The sequence below is a fragment of the Mus pahari genome, unplaced genomic scaffold (genome assembly GCF_900095145.1).
Source record: "Mus pahari unplaced genomic scaffold, PAHARI_EIJ_v1.1 scaffold_14664_1, whole genome shotgun sequence".
Classification (NCBI taxonomy): Eukaryota; Metazoa; Chordata; class Mammalia; order Rodentia; family Muridae; genus Mus; species Mus pahari.
Genome location: NW_018392452.1, coordinates 1 through 7,258, shown reverse-complemented (window position 1 = coordinate 7,258; position 7,258 = coordinate 1). Strand labels below are relative to the sequence as shown.

Genomic DNA, 7,258 nt, shown 5'->3' with positions numbered 1-7,258 from the left:
CCCAGTACAAGGGAACACCAGGGCCAAGAAGTGGGAGTGGATGGGTAGGGGAGCAGAGGGGGGGAGGGTATAGTAGACCTTGGGGGATAGCATTTGAAATGTAAATACAGTAAATATCTACTAAAATATTTGGAAAAAATAAAATGTTAATTTCAAGCACAGTGAAAAAATTAACAATAATAGTTAAATGATGTTTGTAGAACGTGATTTTAATATTACAACTGTTAATATTTAACAAGCAGATTAATTATTTCTATATGTATTTTGTTGTTGTGTCTCCCTTTTCATTACTGATTTTCTTAATTTGAGTACTGTCTCTGTGCCCTCTGGTTAGTCTGGCTAAGGGTTTATCTATTGTTGATTTTCTCAAAGAACCAGCTCCTGGTTTTGTTGATTCTGCCTATAATTCTTTTTTATTTCTATTTGGTTACTTTCAGCCCCGAGTTTTATTATTTTCTGCCACTACTCCTCTAAGGTGTATTTGCTTCTTTTTTTCTAGAGCTTTCAGGTGTGCTGTCAGGCTGCTAGTGTAAGCTTTCTTTAGTTTCTTTTTGGAGACTCTTAGAGATAGGTGTTTTCCTCTTGCAACTGCTTTCATTGTGTCCTATAAGTTTTGGTGTGATATGTCTTCATTTTCATTAAATTCTAAAAAGCCATTAATTTCTTTCTTTACTTCTGTCTTGACCAAGTTATCATTGAGTAGAGCATTATTCAGCTTCCCCGTGTATGTGTGCTTTCCATTGTTTTTGTGGTATTTAAGATCAGTCTTAGTCCGTGGTGATCTGATACAGTGCATGGGATTATTTCAATCTTCTTGTATCCATTGAGGCCTGTTTTGTGACCAATTATGTGGTCAGTTTTTGAGAAGATACCATGAGGTTCTGAGAAGAAGGTATATTATTTTGCTTTAGGATAAAATGTTCTATAAATATCTCTTAGACCATTTGGTTCATAACTTGTGTTAGTTTCTCCATGTCTCTCTTTAGTTTCTGTTTCCATGATGTGTCCATTGGTGAGAGTGGGGTGTTGAAGTCTCCCACTATTATTGTGTGCAGTGCAGTGTGTGCGTTGAGCTGTACTAAAGTTTCTTTAATGAATGTGGATGCCCTTGCATTTGGAGCATAGGTATTTAGAATTGAGAGTTCATTTTGGTTTTTCCTTTGACCAGTATGAAGTGTTCTTACTTTTTTTGATACCTCTTGGTTAATATTAGTATTAATATTTGGTATTAATATTAGAATGGCTACTCCAGCTTTTTTCATGGGACGATTTGCTTGCAAAAGTGTTTTCCAACCTTTTACTCTAAGGTACTATCTGGCTTTGTCAATGAGGTGTGTTTCCTTTATGCATCAAAATGCTGGGTCCTGTTTACATATCCAGTCTGTTAGTTTATGTCTTTTGGGAGGAAATGAGTCCATTGATATTTAGAGATATTAAAGAAAAGTGATTGTTACTACCTGTTTTGTTTTGTTTTGTTTTTGTTTTTGTTTTTATTGTTGTTGTTATTGTTTGTTAGAGATGGAGTTATGCTTGAGTGGCTATCTTTTTTATCAAGCTTGCATTAAATAAGTCTGAAACCATTCTCAGCTCATGGCATTGTACAAGGGCATCTGTCCAAACAGATTCATTTTAACAGGTCACAGTTTTTAAAAGTCATAGATACTGTAAGTTCTGTATAAGCCGGTGGACGGCAAGTTAGTTCTGTTTGACTTATAAGCCTCAATGTCACCACAGAATAAAGAATGAAGCCAAAGAAAGCATTATTGGTCACTCATAGAGATAGTGTTGTTTCTATAATTTGAAGCTTTCTGAATGGACAGGTTCAAGCCTGATCCAACTGTAAAAGGATCACTCAGTGAATAGAATATATGGGAACTGTACACAGTGTCATTAACTTCCATCATTAATAGCTTACTCAGCACTATACCACTATTGATAGATTAAAATAACCTGCTTCTGAGGCCCCATGGAGGCAGCCTGTGCACGCAGCCTCGATGCCCTGGTCACCTCATGTCCAGGGCATGCCACACAGTCCAACAGAAACTTTGGCTTTAGGAAGGAGTCACAGACTTTGAAAACAACGGCTTTAATCATCATTAAGTGTGCAGTGGGAGGGAGTTTGCTTCAGAGAGTCTGGGCAGGGCTGGCGGCAGGTCTCTCCTGCTGCCACAGCTGCAGACACTAGTATGTACATGACAAAACAATGAGGGAAAGCAGTCCCTTTCAAACAAACGAAAAAAAAATGTTCACAGTGGTTTGCATCAACAGAATGCATTTATGACAATTACATGTAGAGACTCATACACCCTAGGGCTCTCTTTATATCCTAAAGAAAACAAACATTTACATTATTCATGACTTGTACTATATTTTTAAAAAAAGATCAGTTGTACACTTTCTCCTTGGACAGGATGAACTGCCAGGGTGTACAGCTTAACACCATCATCAGAATTGTCCACAAAGGGAACAGAGGTTCAACACCAAACAAAACGTTCTGAGAGTGAAGTCCTTCACTTGCTGCTATAACCAGCAAGTGCCAGCAGTAATCAAATGGAGGAGGGCCCGACAGGTGTACCTGGGCAAGCTGACCAGCACATCACAGTTTAAAAGGAAGGTTATGTACTAGTATGTTACAAGTCCCAAACAGGCAGTGTCAAGTGACATCTATTTCTTTCCTTACTTTGTGATCATACCCCAGTGGCAGTGTGAAAGGTCTCATGGCATTGGGTTTCTTTTTCTCTGCAGGTTTTTAAATCTGGAAGGAACACATGAGGGTCTCAATCCACACTCATCATGGCCCCTATATTATCAAACTCGAACCAGTAGTTGGGTGCAGAAAACAGAGTGACTCACTGCCTCTTTGCAAAAAAACTCATAGCCATCTTCAACCACCTGATGGGCTCTACATATAAGAGCCAAATCATGCTTATGGAGAAATTTTGCAATCACTTCTGCACCAAATGTGAAGGACACTCCTCTGTCATTTTCACCCCAGCCTAAGACATCTTTATCAGGGTCAGACCACAAAAGATCACAAAGAAGACCTTGATCTGGTACATCAGTTGGTCTCACAATTCACCGAATCTACTCCATAGATTGAAGATCTGGTAATAAACCTCATGACAGCAGAATATCTTCTCATCCATGATGGCTGCTATCGGTAAGCAGTTAGAACAGTCTGTGAACGTTTTCCACAGTTCAATGTTGTATCTTCTTTTACACTCATCATNAAATCCATAGATTCTATTGATGCTGGCACACTCATGGTTCCCTCTGAGAAGAAAAAAGTTCTCTGGATGCTTGATTTTGTAGGCCAGCAAGAAGCAGATCATCTCTAGTAACTGTTTGCCCCTGTCCACATAGTACTCGAGAAAAAATTGCTGCTCTCTGGAGGGAAGCCCCAGTATTCAAACAGACAGAGCGAATCGTAGTACTGCCTGTGGATGTCACCACATATCTTGAGTGGTGCTTCAAGTTCTAAAAGGACAGGCTGACTGAGGAAGATCTCCTGAAACTTCAGGCAGAGTCCTCGGATTTCGTTCTCCTGGAGCTGGACATTCTTGGCAGACTTGGACCCTCTCACTTCCAGCAGTCTTTGGATGACACTGTCGATGTTGAGTTTATCGATATCCTCCATCACCGTCTGGCTGCTGACTCTCCCACACTGGCATTACCACTCGCTCGTGCAAGAGGTGGAGATAAAGGTACAAGAAGCCTATAGAACACCAAATAAATGGGACCACAAAAGAAAATCTTCTTGTCACACAATTATTAAAACACTAAATTGACAGAGCAAAGAAAGACTATTAAAAACTGTGAGGGAAAAAGGCCAAGTAACATACAAAGGTAGATTTATCAGAACTATAACAGTCTCTCTCTCTCTCTCTCTCTCTCTCTCTCTCTCTCTCTCTCTCTCTCTCTCTCTCTCTCTCTCTCTCTCTGTTTGTTTTTTGTTTTTCCAGACAGGGTTTCTCTGTATAGCCCTGGCTGTCCTGGAACTCACTCTGTAGGCCAGGCTGGCCTTGAACTCAGAAATTTCCCTGCCTCTGCCTCCCAAGTGCTGGAATTAAAGGTGTACACCAACACTACCCAGCTTGTAACAGACTTCTCAGCAGAGACAATGAAAGCCAGAAGAGTCTGGTCAGAGGTCATGCAGACTCTAAGAGAAAACAAATGCCAGTCCAGACTACCATACCCAGCAAAACTCTCAATCAGCATAGATGGAGAAAACAAATTATTCCAGGACATAGCCAAATTCAAACAGTATCCATCTACCAACCCATCCTTACAGAGGATCCTGGAGGGAAAAATCCAACACAAGGAAGATAGCTGCATCAAAGAAAGGACAAAATATTAAGCATCTTACAACAAAGTCTAAAACAGAGCCACAAGCACATAAAACCACCTACAAAAACAAACACATCAGGAGCAAACAATCATCTCCCTTTAATACTCATCTCTCTTTAATACCTCTCAATACTAATGGACTCAACTCACCAATAAAAAGATATAAGCTAGCAGACTGGATACACAAACAAGATCCAGCATTTTGCTGCATACAAGAAACACACCTCAACAACAAAGACAAGCACTATCTCAGAAAAAAGGAAGGGAAAAAAGTCGTCCAACCAATTGGTCCAAGGAAACAAGCAGGAGTCACACTCCTAATATCCAATAAAATAGACCTCCAACCAAAAGTTATCAAGCATGATAAAGAAGGATACTTCATATTTCTCAAGGGGAAAATCCACAAAAAGAAACTCTGAATTCTGAACATCTAGGCCCCAGATGTAAGAGAACCCAAATTCATAAAAGCAGCTTTGCTAAAATTCAAAACACATTGAACCACACACAATAGTGGGAGATTTCAATGCCCCACTTTCACCAATGAACAGGTCACTGAAACAGAAACTAAACAGAGACACGGTGAAACTAAGAGAGGTTATGAACCAAATGGATTGAACAGATATCTACAGAACATTTCACCCTAAAAGAAAAGAATACACCTTCTTCTCAGCACATCATGATACCTTCTCCAAAACTGATGGTATAATTGGTCAAAAAACAACCCTCAACAGATACAAGAAGATTGAAATAATACTATGCATCCTATCACACCACCATGGCCTAAGGCTTGTCTTCAACAACAGCAAAAACTACAGAAAGCCCGCATACACGTGGAAATGGAACAACTCTTTACTCAGTGATAACTTGGTCAAGGAAAAAAGAAAGAAAGAAATTAAAGACTTCCTGGAATTTAATGAAAATGTTGACATTTCATACCCTAACCTGTGGGACACAATGAAAGCAGTGTTAAGAGGAAAGTTCAGAGCACTAAGTACCCTGATAAAGACACTGGAGAGATCTTACACTAACAACTTAACAGCACACCTGAGAGTCCTAGAACAAAAAGGAGCAAACTCACCCAAGAGGAGTACAAGGCAGGCAACAGTCAAACTCAGGGCCAAAATGAACCAAAAAGAAACAAAGAAAAAGCCTGGCTAGGTGGCACACGCCTTTGATCCCAGCACTCGGGAAGCAGAGGCAGGAGGATTTCTGAGTTTGAGGCCAGCCTGGTCTACAAAGTGAGTTCCAGGACAGCCAGGGCTATACAGAGAAACCCTATCTTGAAAAACAAAAAAAAAGAAAAGAAAAGAAACAAACAAACAAACAAACAAAGAAAAAGAAAAAGAAAAAGAAAAGAAAAGAAAAGAATACAAAGAATCAGCAAAATCAAAAGCTGGTTCTTTGAAAGAATCAACAACATAGATAAACACCTAGCCAAACTAACTAAAGGGCCAAGAGACAGTGTCCAAATTAATAAAAACAGAAACAAAAAGGGAAGCATAACAACAGAAACAGAGGAAATTCAAAAAATCATCAGATTCCACTATAAAAGCCTATACTCAACAAAACTGGAAAATCTAGATGAAATGGATGGTTTTCTAGACAGATGCCACATACCAAACTTAAACCAAGAGCAAGCAAACTATCTAAACAGGCCCATATCATATAAGGAAATAGAAGAAGTCATTAATAACCTCCCAACCAAAAAAAGCCCATGGCCAGACAGATTTAGTGCAGAATTCTACCAGACCTTCATGGAAGACCTGATAGAATTTTCCTCAAACTATTCCATAAATGAGAAACACAAGGAATACTACATAACACATTCTATGAAGCCACAATTACTCTGGTACCTAAACCACACACGGACCAAACCAAGAAAAAAAGAACTTCAGACCAATCTCCCTTATGAATATCAATGCAAAAATACTCAGTAAGGGGGCTGGTGAGATGGCTCAGCGAAGGTCCTGAGTTCAAATCCCAGCAAACACATGTTGGCACACAACCACACATAATGAGATCTGATGCCTTCTTCTGGCGCTTCGGGAGATAGCTGCAGAATACTTATGTGAAATAATAAATAAATCATTGGGCCACAGTGAGCAGGGTTGACTGGAGCAAGCAGAGGTCCTAAAAATTCAATTCCCAACAACCACATGAAGGCTCACTACAATCTGTTCAGCTACAGTGTACCCANATAAATGAAATAAATAAATAATATGTTTTAAAAATACTCAATAAAATCCTTGCAAACAGAATCCAAGAACACATCAAAACCATCATTCAACACGATCAAGTAGAATCATCCCAGGGATGCAAGATTGGTTAGGGTTGGGCAACAGGCCGAAATTGAGATCCAGCTCAAGAGGAGGCCCCAAGGCCTGAAACTATTACTGATGCTAAGGTGTTCTCACAAAAAGGGGTCCATCCTGACTGCCCTCAGAAAGACCNAACAAGTAGCTGAAAGAATCAGCAAGTGGCCTGACTCCCCATCAATGGACAGGAGCTGCTGAGAGCTGTGGTTGAATTAAGAAAGAAGGTGAGAAGGAGGTCGACTCTATAGAAAGACCAGCAGTCTCAACTAACCTGGACCCTGTGATCTCTCAGACACTGAGCCACCAACCAGACAGCATACACCTGCTGATTTGAGGCCCCCAACACAGATACAACAGAAGACTGCCAGGTCTGGACTCAGTCAGAGAAGATGCACCTAACACTCAAGAGACTGGAGGACTCAGGAGGTCAGCTGGAGTAGGGGTGAGGAGGTTGGGACATCCTTGTGGCGAAAAAGAGTGGGAGGAGGTATGGGATGTGGATCAATCAGGTGATGAACCAGGAGGGGGATAAAAACTGGCCCATAAATAAATTAAATAAAAATACTCAAGGGGTAGCACATGCTACCGAGGACTGT

General features: G+C 40.2%; 1 pseudogene; it reads right to left on the bottom strand.

The window, feature by feature from the left end:
• Positions 1-1,760: 1,760 nt before the first annotated feature.
• Positions 1,761-3,637, bottom strand: LOC110315032 (annotated as a pseudogene).
• Positions 3,638-7,258: the final 3,621 nt, after the last annotated feature.